Source organism: Staurois parvus, unplaced genomic scaffold, assembly GCF_062004578.1.
Source record: "Staurois parvus isolate SC_StPar_1 unplaced genomic scaffold, SC_StPar_1.0 ptg001372l, whole genome shotgun sequence".
NCBI lineage: Eukaryota > Metazoa > Chordata > Amphibia > Anura > Ranidae > Staurois > Staurois parvus.
This window is the reverse complement of record NW_028319168.1, coordinates 129,855-144,941: the sequence shown is the minus strand read 5'-3', so window position 1 is coordinate 144,941 and position 15,087 is coordinate 129,855. Positions and strand designations below refer to the sequence as shown.

Here is a 15,087-nt window from a genome sequence, read left to right as displayed (position 1 = left end):
AAAAGTGACAAACGTGGGAGTGCATAATAAATAAATAGAATAGAAAAAATAAAAAAGTGGTACCGTGCCAAATTGTGCACAGACCAGGCCCTGAGGCCCGTAGCAAAAATTGCCCTGGACTTAGCCAAAAGACCTGGTCCTAAGGGCGCTGTGCAAAAAGAGGTGAAAAACAGTGGCCATGTGTCATCTTCACACTGTGGGGTCCCACACCCAAGTGTTACTCGTGACACCCCTGAGAGCGTCTTCCCCAGGGGGCACTGAGTTTGCGGACTTTTTGCGTCCCCAGCCCCTGGCCAGACCAAGGTAGATCCGTCCAAATCAGGAGGTACTGGGTCTTTCCAGTCTTCCCAGAGGAATTACTCCCAAGACCCCGGAACGAATCATGGCGCTCCCTGGTTTCTGTCCCTCCGGTACTAGCCTTCCGGACCCCCATCATACCAGTGAGGGTACTATACAACAACCATCCCCGCAAAGCTAGAATGGTCGGGAGCGCCCCCACTGGACACTGATAAGAACAGATACTACACTTGATCTTAGCCAAAAGGCCGAGAACCTTATAGGGCCACTATACCACTGGCCACCAATGTAAGTGTGGCACCCCTCTGACAGCCCAAAGGCAGGACAGCACCTCCAGGGGCAGGCTAGCCCAGGTCGCCATAGTGAGAGCCAGAGTCCATGGCTAAAACGGGAGGGGTCCGAGAAAGCGCCAGTCTCTTTTTGTCTTTTGAAAGTTTTATTGCAGAACGGGTAAGGAGGTTAGGGTTAGAGGTCCCAGATACCGCAGCAGATTACAGACTCTCCAGATCAGTGTTCAGCTTTACTGTGTCAGAACCTTTAAGCCAGCCCGGCAACACTGTAAACACATTCCCACATCTCAGTGTGTCCTCGGGCCCTTCCGGGAGACCAGCCGCCTTCCTCCTTAGTGCAGCTTCCTCCAGACCAGGCAGGACAGCTTCAGGACCACTTCAGCACACAATAGGCCTCAAACCAGGATGATGGGCCTAACAGCAGAGCTCTATCCAGCAGCAGCCCAATGAAATAAAGAGAGCACTTGTCCCAAATATTTATATCCTCCCCCAGCACACACCAGTGGCCAATCCCAGTGGATTGGCTGAAGAAAATATAAATATTTATGACACCAATGTCATGGGACACTACAGTCCACCCTGAGCACCAATGTAAAGAGACAGCACACCCAGCAACAATACGATGGGGCACTTCTTTACTTTGCTTTTTGACCCCTTCAGGCCTTTACGGCTTACTGCTTCAATGGCCACATAGCAGGACTAGCAGCACTGTATGGTTTTGTTTTTTAAAGTAAAACTGTTTAAAAACCTACTTCTGTGGGTAATTAATGAGTGTTCATAAATGCCCCAACCTGAGTGCTGCTTGTGACAACCAGATGGGAAGTGGCCTGGGGGCGACAATGAGGGCATGTTGACTACTTATTGGAAAACTCTCTGTGAGTTGGGTTTTATTATAAAGAAAAGCAAAAGAGGACACCTAAATGAATGATCATAGCTACCTCGAGATGCTTCCAATTACATCCAGAGGCTCAGCCATTGAGTTGGGGGAGGGGGGAGGTGATAGTTATGGCCAACCTAAGTTTCTTTTTTCTTAGACCGGAGGTTCCCTTTAACTGCTGAAACCTGACGGACATGAAGTGACAATGTTTACGACGGTAATAAATCTGTAATGTCTAAAAGGCTTTTTAATGGGATCTATAAAGTCACGGAGGTAATTAGTAATACCTCGAAATTCGTCATGTGGTGGACGTCTTGTAGATATTATAGAATTAAATGAGTGGAAATTTCCATTACAGCTATATGCAGTGCTGCTAGGAAGGCCCAATAATTAGTAAATGGCTCGGAGTCGGATCTGACTATACATCCTGTGTGTCTATGTTTGTTTACAGACGTCAGAAACACAAAAATTGGGACTTTAAAGCTCAACTCCGGGAATTAGAAAAAAAAAAAACTCCCCCTGCCCTGAAGACTAAGAGGATGAGGGAGTAAGGTGTGACACCTTGCTCCTCGCTCCCCCAGGTTGCCTCCATCTGTGCAACTGGTCCCCCGAATCCTCTTCTATGAGGCGTCCCAGTCTGAGGTCCTATGATGATGTCATCAAATACAATCAACGGCCCATAGTCCTGCATTCTATGAGCCTGTACACCCTCAGCCTATAGCACCGGAGCCTGCCAGAGTACGGAGTGAGGGAAATATTACCCATCATTCCTCATCCCCTACAGCTAACAAACATTTAACCCTTGCAGTGCAAGGAGGATCCACTGCATGGGTCGTTTTTAGACATTGAAATTCTGACAAAATTTTCCATTCGACTGATCACCTGTGCATGACCCTGGCTTTGGATCTTGACCACTCCATGGGCATCAACCCTTCTGATCCCCCATGGCCTTGGCTTGGCTCCCAACCACTACTCTCTTCTTATCTTCATCCTACTGATCACCAGTCTATGATCTGGGCTTGGCCCTTGACTTCCATACCATTACGTTCCAGTTCTTCTTGTTGGTTCTATCCTGCATTATCTCTGCCTTCCGCGTGTGTCTGGGCCTGGCCTGCTCCTCTCTTCAATGATCCCTCTGAGACTCCCATCTCCTGGCTAGAGAGCTACTCTCCTGACGACCCCTAGACACAGCCAACTGGACCTTGCCACTTTGTTCCTTGCAGTCCCTGTCACCACCTCCACGGGAGTTTGGACCAAAGCCGCAAGCCAGGCCCTCTCATCACTTCAGCCTCTAACCAGGCACGTGACAGTCTACAAATGGACCTCTCGGTGGATTGTAAGTTGCGTTGGTTACTGTTAGCAAACTATTACCAGCACTAAAGAATTCTGGACTCATAATCTGCTTTTTTCGGGTCTGACCCCTCACACCTTTGAGGACCACCTCCTGAATCCCAGATCATCTGATTGTAAGCTCCTTCGTGGAGTGATTGTATACTATGCTCTGGAAAGGCCAAGTCTACATCAATGTCTGAACCTCCCGCTAGACAGCTGCCTCTCCTTTTGAAGAATGTGTGATCTGAAGCTATTTCCATGTTCCATCCCATTGCCCGGTGCAGCCCTTAGAAGTGGTTAAGTGATGATAAAACGGAGAAAAAAGTAAATTGTTTGAAAGGAACAGATGTAACGTACCTCCTACTGGAAAGTTTTCATTGAACTTTATGAAATCAGCCATCATTACACGGCTTCCAGTAAAAATATATTAAATGTAATGTAAAACGAGGCGAAGCTTTAAGCTCCTGTGGTCTGGTAAGTGTTCCCGCAAAGTTCTACCGCTGACAATCTGTGTTTACTCTACTGCTTTACTTAACCGGCTCCTTTTACGACATCAATCAGGGAGGCACACAGGCAGCGAAGTGCAGGAGAAGGCGCAGTCCCCTCGCCGCCGTCGCCAGTCCGCGCTTTTTTTTCTCTTTTTGCCCCTGGCAACATTTCGGTTCGTCCATTAGTCTCAGAGGAATCCCATTCCAGGATACTGAAACGGTTCTAGACCGGAACCAGACCGAGCGCCATCGACTGTCCCTCCGTGTATGTCACTGGCCTATGGAGGGGACCATTGTGAGGTCTTCAAGGACCACCATGGAAGAAAGATATTGTACGGCTTACTATGATTTCACTGCACACTGGGAGCTTCTCACAATGTGCGTTAGAAGATGCAGCCAGTCAGAGAGAGCTCCGCCTCATTTCCTGGCTGGAAAAGCCCCCCATGAAGAGAGATTGCAGACCCCCGAAACGCGTTGCCTTTTCTTTTCCTGTTGTTATTTGAAACAAGAACAAAAAGGTTTTACAAATTTTAAGGCGTTTGTTGCTATTTGTGATTCACCTCAATTCATGCAAATACAGCCCGCCTAGGGACACCCAATACCCAGGGGCGGACTGACAACTCATGGGGCCCCCGGGCAATAGGGATCATGGGGCCCCTGTGTCCTTGCCCAAACTCAAATAAGCCCATGAAAAAGGTACCAGGGGCATCTCATGGGGCCCCCTACTGACCCCGAGCCCTCAGGCAGTGCCCGAGTGCTCAAATGGTCAGTCCGCCCCTGCCAATACCCCAGACTGACTCCACCCATCAAGACGTTTTTATATTTGCATAATTCCTCCCAAGAGCCATCCCACTGCTTGCATCAGGACCAAGGGCTCTTGAGAGGAGTACTGAGGCAGGATGCTGTGATGATTTCAGGAAGATATGTACAGCACGCTGCTGGCCCCTCCCACCAACCATGATCTGCCTGCATTGCATAGAGAAGCACATAGACACAGCGATGACATCACCGGGTTTAAATAAGGTTTGTAATGAAAACAGAAATATTGTTAGCATGCTGATGAGGGGGAAGGGAGGGACCAAGGAAGGAGGCAAAACTTAAAGTGAAGATCCGGCTGGATATCGCACTTCCTGTTTCAAGTGGACAATGACAACCCACTGCCTTGCAATTACCCCGCAGTGTTGTCAGCCTGCCCTTTGCAATGCTTCCATTTGCCACTGGGCTGCCCTTCAGGTCTGTGCACCCGTTCTGCAAATTTAGGTCAAATGACCAGGGCTGGGACAAAGGGTGGGCAGGAGGGGCAGCTGCCCTGGGCACAATGGTTTGTTGCAGGGATGGGGACCCAGAGTTCCTTCTGTTACAAAGCTGACAGGAGTAATGACAACCAGGGGCGGACTGACCATTTGGAAACTCGGGCACTGCCCGTGGACCCAGGGTCAGTAGGGGGCCCCCATGAGATGTCCCTGGTACCTTTTTCATAGACTTTTTTGAGTTTGGACAAAGACACAGGGGCCCCATGATCCCCTATTGCCCGGGGGCCCCATGATTTGTCAGTCCACCCCTGGTTACAACAGCATCAGCTCTGGGGGTAGTGAAGGAGAGTCGGGAAGAGGTTCAGGTTGTGCACCCCCTAAGTGGATCCCCAAGCCTGCACATCATGAACAGAAAGGGGCGCAATTTGGCATTTTCCCTCTGGGTGCTTGATGACCTTGTCCCAGTGCTGCAAATGACCCCACCATGGTGTTGTACCCGGTGCCATGTTGGCTTTGCCCTGTGTTCTTCTACAATGCTGTAAACTGGATTTGTAAGTGCGCAGGCCATGGACTCGCTTCTGCTTCCAAGTTCATGTGAACTCAACCTAATGATGAACGTCCAGCGGAATCTGTGACACCGGGTTGCTTGGTGCCGCCAATTAACGAGTTCTCTTCTCCATTCACTGTAACATCAACAGTGTCATTTAAAATGGCTGTAAAGTGGAAGTTCCAAACAATTAGAATATTCGTCCAAATATGAGCCAAGAAGGTTTACTCATCCTAGTGACTTCTCTGGGTCCCTCTGCCAAACAGGATTGAGGGAAAGTGTCTGAGAAATGGACATGAAGGCCAACCGAGGCCATCAATCAGATCAGCTTTCCCTTCCACCTCTCCCACCGTTCTCCACACAAAGAGCCTCATAAATCTGACACTTCCAGACCTCAGAGTGTCCAACCGTCCTAAATCAAACCATTTCCGCATTTCTCTGCTATCTGCCTGGTGATATATCATAGGAGACATCCAATCTCAGTCACTTGTTCAGAAGACATTATAGAGAGTTCCTCCAGGAACCATGAGAGACTCATCACTGCACTTCTTATATTTCAGAATGTAACTCAGAGAGTGTCTAGAAATTGAAATGTATTGCAGCTCACCAATCCTTGGATGGAGCATTCTTCCCCCCACTGACCCCCAATGTAAGGGGCATTCTTCCCACTGACCCCCAATGTAAGGGACATTCTTCCCACTGACCCCCAATGTAAGGGACATTCTTCCCACTGACCCCCAATGTAAGGGACATACTTCCCACTGACCCCCAATGTAAGGGACATTCTTCCCACTGACCACCAATGTATGGGACATTATTCCCACTGACCCCCCAATGTAAGGGACATTCTTCCCACTGACCCCCCAATGTAAGGGACATTCTTCCCACTGACCTCCAATGTAAGGGACATTCTTCCCACTGACCCCCAATGTAAGGGACATTCTTCCCACTGATCTCCAATGTAAGGGACATTCTTCCCACTGACCCCCAATGTAAGGGACATTCTTCCCACTGACCACCAATGTAAGGGACATTCTTCCCACTGACCACCAATGTAAGGGACATTCTTCCCACTGACCACCAATGTAAGGGACATTCTTCCCACTGATCACCAATGTAAGGGACATTCTTCCCACTGACCCCCAATGTAAGGGACATTCTTCCCACTGATCACCAATCTAAGGGACATTCTTCCCACTGACCCCCAATGTAAGGGACATTCTTTCCACTGACCCCTAATGTCAGGGACATTCTTCCCCCCACTGACCACCAATGTAAGGGACATTCTTCCCACTGACCCCCAATGTAAGGGACATTCTTCCCCCCACTGACCACCAATGTAAGGGACATTCTTCTCACTGACCACCAATGTAAGGGACATTCTTCCCACTGACCCCCAATGTAAGGGACATTCTTCTCACTGACCACCAATGTAAGGGACATTCTTCCCACTGACCCCCAATGTAAGGGACATTCTTCCCACTGATCCCCAATGTAAGGAGCATTCTTCCCACTGATCACCAATGTAAGGGACATTCTTTCCACTGACCCCCAATGTAAGGGACATTCTTCCCATTGACACCCAATGTAAGGGACATTCTTCCCACTGACCCCCCAATGTAAGGAGCATTCTTCCCACTGACCCCCCCCCCCCCCCCCAATGTAAGGGACATTCTTCCCACTGACCACCAATGTAAGGGACATTCTTCCTACTGACCCCCAATGTAAGGGACATTCTTCTCACTGACCTCCAATGTAAGGGACATTCTTTCCACTGACCCCCAATGTAAGGGACATTCTTCCCATTGACACCCAATGTAAGGGACATTCTTCCCACTGACCCCCAATGTAAGGGACATTCTTCCCACTGACCCCCAATGTAAGGAGCATTCTTCCCACCGACCCCCAATGTAAGGGACATTCTTCCCACTGACCCCCAATGTAAGGAGCATTCTTCCCACTGACCCCCAATGTAAGGGACATTCTTCCCACTGACCCCCAATGTAAGGGACATTCTTCCCACTGACCCCCAATGTAAGGGACATTCTTTCCACTGACCCCCAATGTAAGGGACATTCTTCCCATTGACACCCAATGTAAGGGACATTCTTCAAACTGACCCCCCAATGTAAGGAGCATTCTTCCCACTGACCCCCCCCCAATGTAAGGGACATTCTTCTCACTGACCACAAATGTAAGGGACATTCTTCCCACTGATCCCCAATGTAAGGACCATTCTTCCCACTGACCCCCAATGTAAGGGACATTCTGCCCACTGACCCCAATGTAAGGGACATTCTTCTCACTGACCACAAATGTAAGGGACATTCTTCCCACTGATCCCCAATGTAAGGACCCATCTTCCCACTGACCCCCAATGTAAGGGACATTCTTCCCACTGACCCCCAATGTAAGGGACATTCTTCCCACTGACCCCCAATGTAAGGGACATTCTTCCCACTGACCACCAATGTAAGGGACATTCTTCCTACTGACCCCCAATGTAAGGGACATTCTTCCCACTGACCCCCAATGTAAGGGACATTCTTCCCACTGACCACCAATGTAAGGGACATTCTTCCCACTGACCCCCCAATGTAAGGAGCATTCTTCCCACTGACCCCCCCAATGTAAGGGACATTCTTCCCACTGACCACCAATGTAAGGGACATTCTTCCCACTGACCCCCAATGTAAGGGACATTCTTCTCACTGACCTCCAATGTAAGGGACATTCTTCCCACTGACCCCCAATGTAAGGGACATTCTTCCCACTGACCCCCAATGTAAGGAGCATTCTTCCCACTGACCCCCAATGTAAGGGACATTCTTTCCACTGACCCCCAATGTAAGGGACATTCTTCCCACTGACCCCCAATGTAAGACTCCTTGGACGTAGGACATCCTTTTGGCCTAGGCCAGAAACCAGGAAATAACTGTAGAAATGTAAAAAAAAAAAACAAATGAAACTGACAAAGTTGATTGGGAGAGTTTCGTTTTAAGCCTGTAGGCAGGTGCAGTCTGTTTTCTCCACTGCAGGTGGCGCTCAACCACAGTGGCAGTGCAGAAGAAGAGGAAGTCAAGGGCAATGTGCTGTAGTTCCTGTATAGTTTCCGAGATCACTGGAGCAGTAATCTGGTTGGATGCTGACAGCCCATGTGACTCTGGCGGCCATCTTGGGTCAGGCAGAGTCTATTTTAGACCCAGGCTCCCAAGGGTTCTGGCACTCATTTAGGGACAGGTCACTTGTCTGTCAGGGACAGTATTAGCGGCAGGGAAAGGTTTCAGACGAGTAGGGAAAGTCTAGGGACTCACCACTTCTGGATACCTCCCCGCATGGGCCAAGCTGCATTCCACCACTCAAGACAGATGCCATCAGTTCAGCTGAGACCTTCTCCTCTACGATCTGCTGTTCACCTGTGAGTGTTCCCAACAGGGGTGGACTGACCATTCAGGCACATGGGCACCGCCCAGGGGCCCAGGGTCAGTAGGGGGCCCCATGAGATGCCCCTAGTACCTTTCATAGACTTTTTGGGGTGTGGTTTGAGTTGGGGTGAGGACACAGGGGCCCCATGATCCCCTATTGCCCAGGGGCCCCATGAGTTGTCAGTCCACCCCTGGTTCCCAATCAGGCTGCCTTCCACCTTCATATTCTTCGACTACATGTGTGAGAGTTACTGCCGCCCCACCACACTGCACCCCCCCACATGGTCATTTTTGTAGTCAGTTTCCACCACTTTCCAGCCACCAAAAATGATAAATATCACTGCAAGCAATCGCCAGAAACTGAGCAATCTACCGCCTGCAAGATGGATCCAACACCAGAATTTGGTCAGTTGACAAGGAGTCATAAAACGACAGATTAAATAGATGTTCTCCATTGAAAGATCAAAGCGATCGATTGAACTCAACGAGGACAATTTCGTCAGATCCAACTTGAACCCTTCCTCCTTGCAGGCGATCCAAGCCGTCATTTTATCTTTTCTTTCACTTTGCAGTTTCTACAAAAAACACAGAATTGAAAGTTTGCCAAATTGCCAGGTATGTGGAAAGCTTTGGGGTGGCCTTGTCCGTTCGTGTCTTAATAAAGGGTTTGAGCAACTGATACTCACCTTGCAAGTCACAACCAGTACTAAAATCCCCAGAGTAGGCTGCTGTTGGACGCTAAGGGGAGCAGTGACATCACTCCCATGATCATGTGACAGTGCTGAGTCTAAGTGATTGGCTGCTAGACCCAAGCACTGTCCCATGGGAGGAGGTCACATGCCTCCACATACCCAAAACCCCCAGATAGCATCTCAGTCCACTTAAAAGCAATGTTGTGTCCAGTTATTATCTTCCACCAAAGAGAAATAATACAAGTGATTGGTCATTAAACCAAAATCGATAAAGTCCTCTTAAAACAAAAACTTTGCCTTGATTTGTAACTTCCACCATTGCTAGTAAGTGAACCAAGATGCTATCTGATGGTTTTGCCTATGGGGGTATTGGGTATGGGGTATTGGGTATGGGGTATTGGGTATGGAGTGTTGGGTATAGGGTATTGGGTATGGGGTATTGGGTATGGGGGTATTGGGTATGGATTGGGTATGGAGTATTGGGTATGGGGGTATTGGGTAAGGGGGTATTGGGTATGGAGTGTTGGGTATGGGGGTATTGGGTATGGATTGGGTATGGAGTATTGGGTAAGGGGGTATTGGGTATGGGGGTATTGGGTATGGAGTATTGGGTATGCGGGTATTGGGTATGAGGTATTGGGTATGGGGGTATTGGGTATGCGGGTATTGGGTATGAGGTATTGGGTATGGGGGTATTGGGTATGGGGGTATTGGGTATGGAGTATTGGGTATGGGGGTATTGGGTATGGAGTATTGGGTATGCGGGTATTGGGTATGAGGTATTGGGTATGGGGGTATTGGGTATGGGGGTATTGGGTATGGAGTATTGGGTATGGGGGTATTGGGTATAGGGTATTGGGTATGGGAGTATTGGGTATGGAGTATTGAGTATGGGGGCATTGGGTATGAGGGTATTGGGTATGGGGTATTGGGTATGGAGGTATTGGGTATTGAGCATTGGGTATGGAGTATTGGGTATGGGGGTATTGGGTATGGGGTATTGAGTATCGGGGTATTTAGTATGGGGGTATTGGGTATGGAGTATTGGGTATGGGGGTATTGGGTATGGAGTATTGGGTATGGGGGTATTGGGTATGGAGTATTGGGTATGGAGTATTGGGTATGGGGGTATTGGGTATGGAGTATTGCATATGGGGGTTTTGGATATGGAGTATTGGGTATGGGGGTATTGGGTATGGGGTATTGGGTATGGAGTATTGGGTATGGGGGTATTGGGTATGGGGGTATTGGGTATGGAGTATTGGGTATGGGGGTATTGGGCATGGGGGTATTGGGTATGGGGGAATTGGGTATGGGGTATTGGGTATGGGGGTATTGGGTATGGGGTATGGGGGTATTGGGTATGGAGTATTGGGTATGGGGGTATTGGGCATGGGGGTATTGGGTATGGGGGAATTGGGTATGGGGTATTGGGTATGGAGTATTGGGTATGGGGGTATTGGGTATGGGGTATGGGGGTATTGGGTATGGAGTATTGGGTATGGGGGTATTAGGTATGGGGAAGCATGTGACCTCCTCCCATGGGACAGTGCTTGGGTCTAGCAGCCAATGCGTATGATCGGCACAAGATGGAGCCACAAAATCAATCTTGTATAGTGTAGTATACAACTAGCTCCTCATCTGGGAATGCTTTGCTAAAGTGTCAGTTTCTGGGTCCCTTTGCCCAGGGAGTCCCTCAGGCATCTGGGTGAAGAGGATTCATGTGGGGTCTGAGGTGGTACACCAGGAGGGCTGGAGAGCTCTTCAAGAAGAGGCTTTTTGTCTAATGGACTTGTACATTGTTGCTAAGGAGTTGTCTTCACAGTTCTCTTGGGCATCCCATACACCCCTCAGCCCCCTCCAACTTCACTACCCCTTAATAAAACAAAACAAAACAAAAACAAGCTCAAGGACTGTTTACTGTCTCCAGTGTGCAAGTGTGGAAGAAAATGTGTGTTGCCTGCTTATTCTGGAGTATAGGGGGACCCAAAAACTCAACGACTCCTAAGGGGGTAGTGCTACAGTTCCTACACTTGTGGTCCTTGGGAAGAATTCCCCCCTTACAGACAGCTAGAAAGATCAGTGGTTTCAGTGGGAACTTATCTGAGGGACAGAATATGCTCATTGCTCAAGGAACCTCCAACAACCCCCGAAGGAACTCTGGTTGAGAAACCATGATCTATAGCTATGGTGCCCAACAAACTCCCCTTTTTGCTGAAGCCTTTTGTGTCTTGGTACCCAGCATACATGACTAGAGCACCAGAGATAGGTCATCCAAATTCCCCCCTTACTATACTTAAATAAAAACCATGACACCAATTTTGGAGTAAATGGCCAACATGGCCTTTTATTAACAAACATTTTAACACCAACCATTCCTTATAACAGAAACAGACAGAGTTGTTGTTGGTCTTCGAAGGCACCCCACCAAAATGATCTGAAATGCACCTGCGGACAACCATATTACACTAGGCCTCCAGCCGCAACCAACCAGCTCGGAGACAACCATACCGTCCGCAGTGCAGCACCACCACCTTCCAGTTAAACCTTGGTTAACTGGAATGTCCCCGGGCCCCCCATACCACCGATGGTTCCCACACCATTATCTGTACCTCCAAGATAAGAACCGCCTCCAAGACCAACAACCGCCCAAGACCGAAACAACCCCCTGTCCCCCGAGAGGAACACAAAACTCCCTATAACATGGGAGGGCGGGAGGGAATCTCACTCACCAACGTCCAGGTCCGAAATGATGCCTCCCCCCCCCCGGGACACCCCACCCTAAGGTGCGGCAGAGCCCACCCACGCTCTCTCTCCACCAACCAGCACACCCATCTATACTTTTCCACACCCCCCTGGCACATCATTAACCCTTTCTTATTCTCCTTCCCACTCTAGGCCTAGTCATGCCTGCCCTGCGCTAATTTTCCTTTCCTTTTTTCGCTACGGGCATTACTTTTGTTACTGAAATAAGCAAAACTGCCCTTCGCTTCAGGCACATCACCAACTATTTGTGCGGTCAAGTATTGCACCGAAGCATCACATATGTATTCCCCCTATTGCCATGGCTGCCGTTACATTTAGGCAATCCACTATATTAAAAACGTCAGGCAGACCTGAAGGGAGAGGCAGAGGTTCTTCTAAAACAGAAGTAGTAGAGAGTGACAAAGTGGTGAACGAGTTGCACCATCTAGAGGCCCATCTGACTTTTCTACCCCAGGGTGCTCTACCACCACAGAAGGTACACAGGAGGTAGTTAGGTTGCCGACAAAGCCTTAGTTTCCTCATGGGTGGAGAGCAGACAGTTGCCTGCAAGTGCTGTTAATGCGCACTCTAATACCTCTTCCTTCTCTTCTGCCACCACCATAGCCCCACAGACTGGTGGAATTATTTGATCACGCGATCGCTGACCAACTGCAGGACAATGACCTTGCTCATGTGCAAGCGTTCATTATTTCAGACATTCAGGGTGAAGGAGATAACGCCAGGGCCATAGAGGGAGAGGACATCAGACACGTCCATCAGCGATGCTCCAGCAGTTGGGCTTTACTGCCATATAGGCTCCAGCGTCAAGGAAGGAGTTGATGACGAGGTGGCAGACCATCCATTGGCGCCAACGACCGGAGAGGAGGAAACTTCTGAGAGAGAGGCAGAACAGCAGGGAGGGAGGTTATGTATGGGGGCAGTTTACAGAAGACCAGAGGGGGCAGATTATATTTATTTATTTCAGGTACTTATCTGTATATTGTACACTCACATCAGTCCCCGCCTCCGAGGAGCGTGCAATCTAAGGTCTCTAACTCACATTCATACATACACATACTAGGGACAATTTCGACAGGAGCCAATTCACCTCCCAGCATGTCTTTGGAGTGTGGGAGGAAACTGGAGCACCCGGAGAAAACCCATGCAAGCACAAGAAGAACATGCAAACTCCAGGCAGGTGGTGCTGTGGTTGGGATTCAAACCAATGACCTGAGTACTGCTAGGCGGAAGTGCTAACCATTTAGCCATTTGGGCAGCACAGTGGCTAAATAGTTAGCACTTCCGCCTGGCAGTACTGGGGTCGTTGGTTCGAATCCCAGCCACAGCACCACCTGCCTGGAGTTTGCATGTTCTCCCTGTGCCTGCGTGGGTTTCCTCTGGGTACTCCGGTTTCCTCCCCCACTCCAAAGACATGCTGGTAGGTGAATTGGATCCTGTCTAAATTGTCCCTAGTATGTGAATGTATGAATGTGAGTTAGGGACCTTAGATTGTACGCACCTCGGGGGCGGGGACTGATGTGAATGTACAATATATATGTAAAGCGCTGCGTAAATTGACTATATAAGTACCTGAAATAAATAAATTTAGCCACTGTGCTGCCCAGATCTCCTAATCCAGTGGTCGGCAAGCCGCGGCTCGCGAGCCACATGTGGCTCTTTACAAACTTAAATGCGGCTCTTCTGTGTGCCGGGCGCCCGCTCCCCTCCCTCCTCTTGGGAGGCCGCCCCCTCCCCTCCCTCCTCTCGGGAGGTTGCCCCCTCCCCTCCCTCCTCTCGGGAGGCCGCCCCCTCCCCTCCCTCCTCTCGGGCAGCCGCCCCCCTCCCTCCTCTCGGGTGGCCGCCCCAAAAGTCAGGACTCCGCAGCTGTCAGGATGTAGGCGGGGCAGCCAGGATGTAGGCGGGGCAGCGTGACGAACTCCTCTCCTCTCACAGTCCGCCCTGAAGACCAGAAAGGCGCGGGAACACGGCGAGAGGAACGCGCGGAGCAAAGGTAAGTGAATTGACACAGGGGGGACTTACTATATGGGGAATGAATTACTATATGGGGGATGAATTACTATGGGGGATGAATTACTATATGGGGGATGAATTACTATATGGGGGATGAATTACTATGGGGGATGAATTACTATATGGGGGATGAATTACTATGGGGGATGAATTACTATGGGGGATGAATTACTATATGGGGGATGAATTAATATAAGGGGGATGAATTACTATATGGGGGATGAATTACTATAAGGGGGATGAATTACTATATGGGGGATGAATTAATATAAGGGGGATGAATTACTATATGAGGGATGAATTACTATGGGGGATGAATTACTATGGGGGATGAATTACTATGGGGGATGTATTTTCAGTTTTAAAAATGTGGCTCTCAAAATAAATTTCAATCGTGGTTTTGGCGAGATTTGGCTCAGTTAAAAAAAAAGGTTGCCCACCACTGGCCTAATCCATCTGTTGCCCCTGGTGGCCGAGCTCTGTATGGTCCTTTTTTAAATGTATTTTCTGCCGACAACACTGTTGTGGTCTGCAGCCTCTGTTGTGGTAAAAGTACCAGCCATTTGGGTACCATATGCATGAGAAAGCAAATGACTCCACCATAGACCTCTGTGGAAGTATCACCTCGAAGAGACAAGTCGGCAGCAAAAGGCCTGCACCTCTTCCTTCCTCACTTTCCTCATTCCCCCTCCCCCACAACATTTTCATGCTGAATCCACCACGATGCCTAGAGGAGGGTTTCAGATACTTACGGTATGCCGCTTCAAGTGGGGGATTGGGTCATGGGGCCATGCTGAGGAAGGCCAAGCAAATGTTCGAACCTCACCAGAATTTTCATGCATCCACCTTGCCACCTCCAACAGCAACCTTCATAAGACAACTTGACAAATCTGCTGGCCTTGCAGCTGCCCTCATTCCAGCTGGTGGGATCAGCTGCATTCTGGCCTCTGCTACAGAACAGTGCCAGGTACCCAGCCTCCATTGTTCTACACTGAAGGCTATTTCTGCTGTCCACCAGCCTGTGGAATGTAAGGTGTCACTGGACCATGCTGCCCGGGCAGGTTAGATATGACCAGGGACAGGTGGTCCAACATTGAAAGGTAAGCTTCA

At 49.3% G+C, this 15,087-nt stretch overlaps 1 pseudogene; it reads right to left on the bottom strand.

Moving 5' to 3' along the window:
- Positions 1 to 441: 441 nt before the first annotated feature.
- On the bottom strand, positions 442 to 557 carry LOC149436350 (U2 spliceosomal RNA; annotated as a pseudogene).
- Between the last annotated feature and the right edge of the window lie 14,530 nt (positions 558 to 15,087).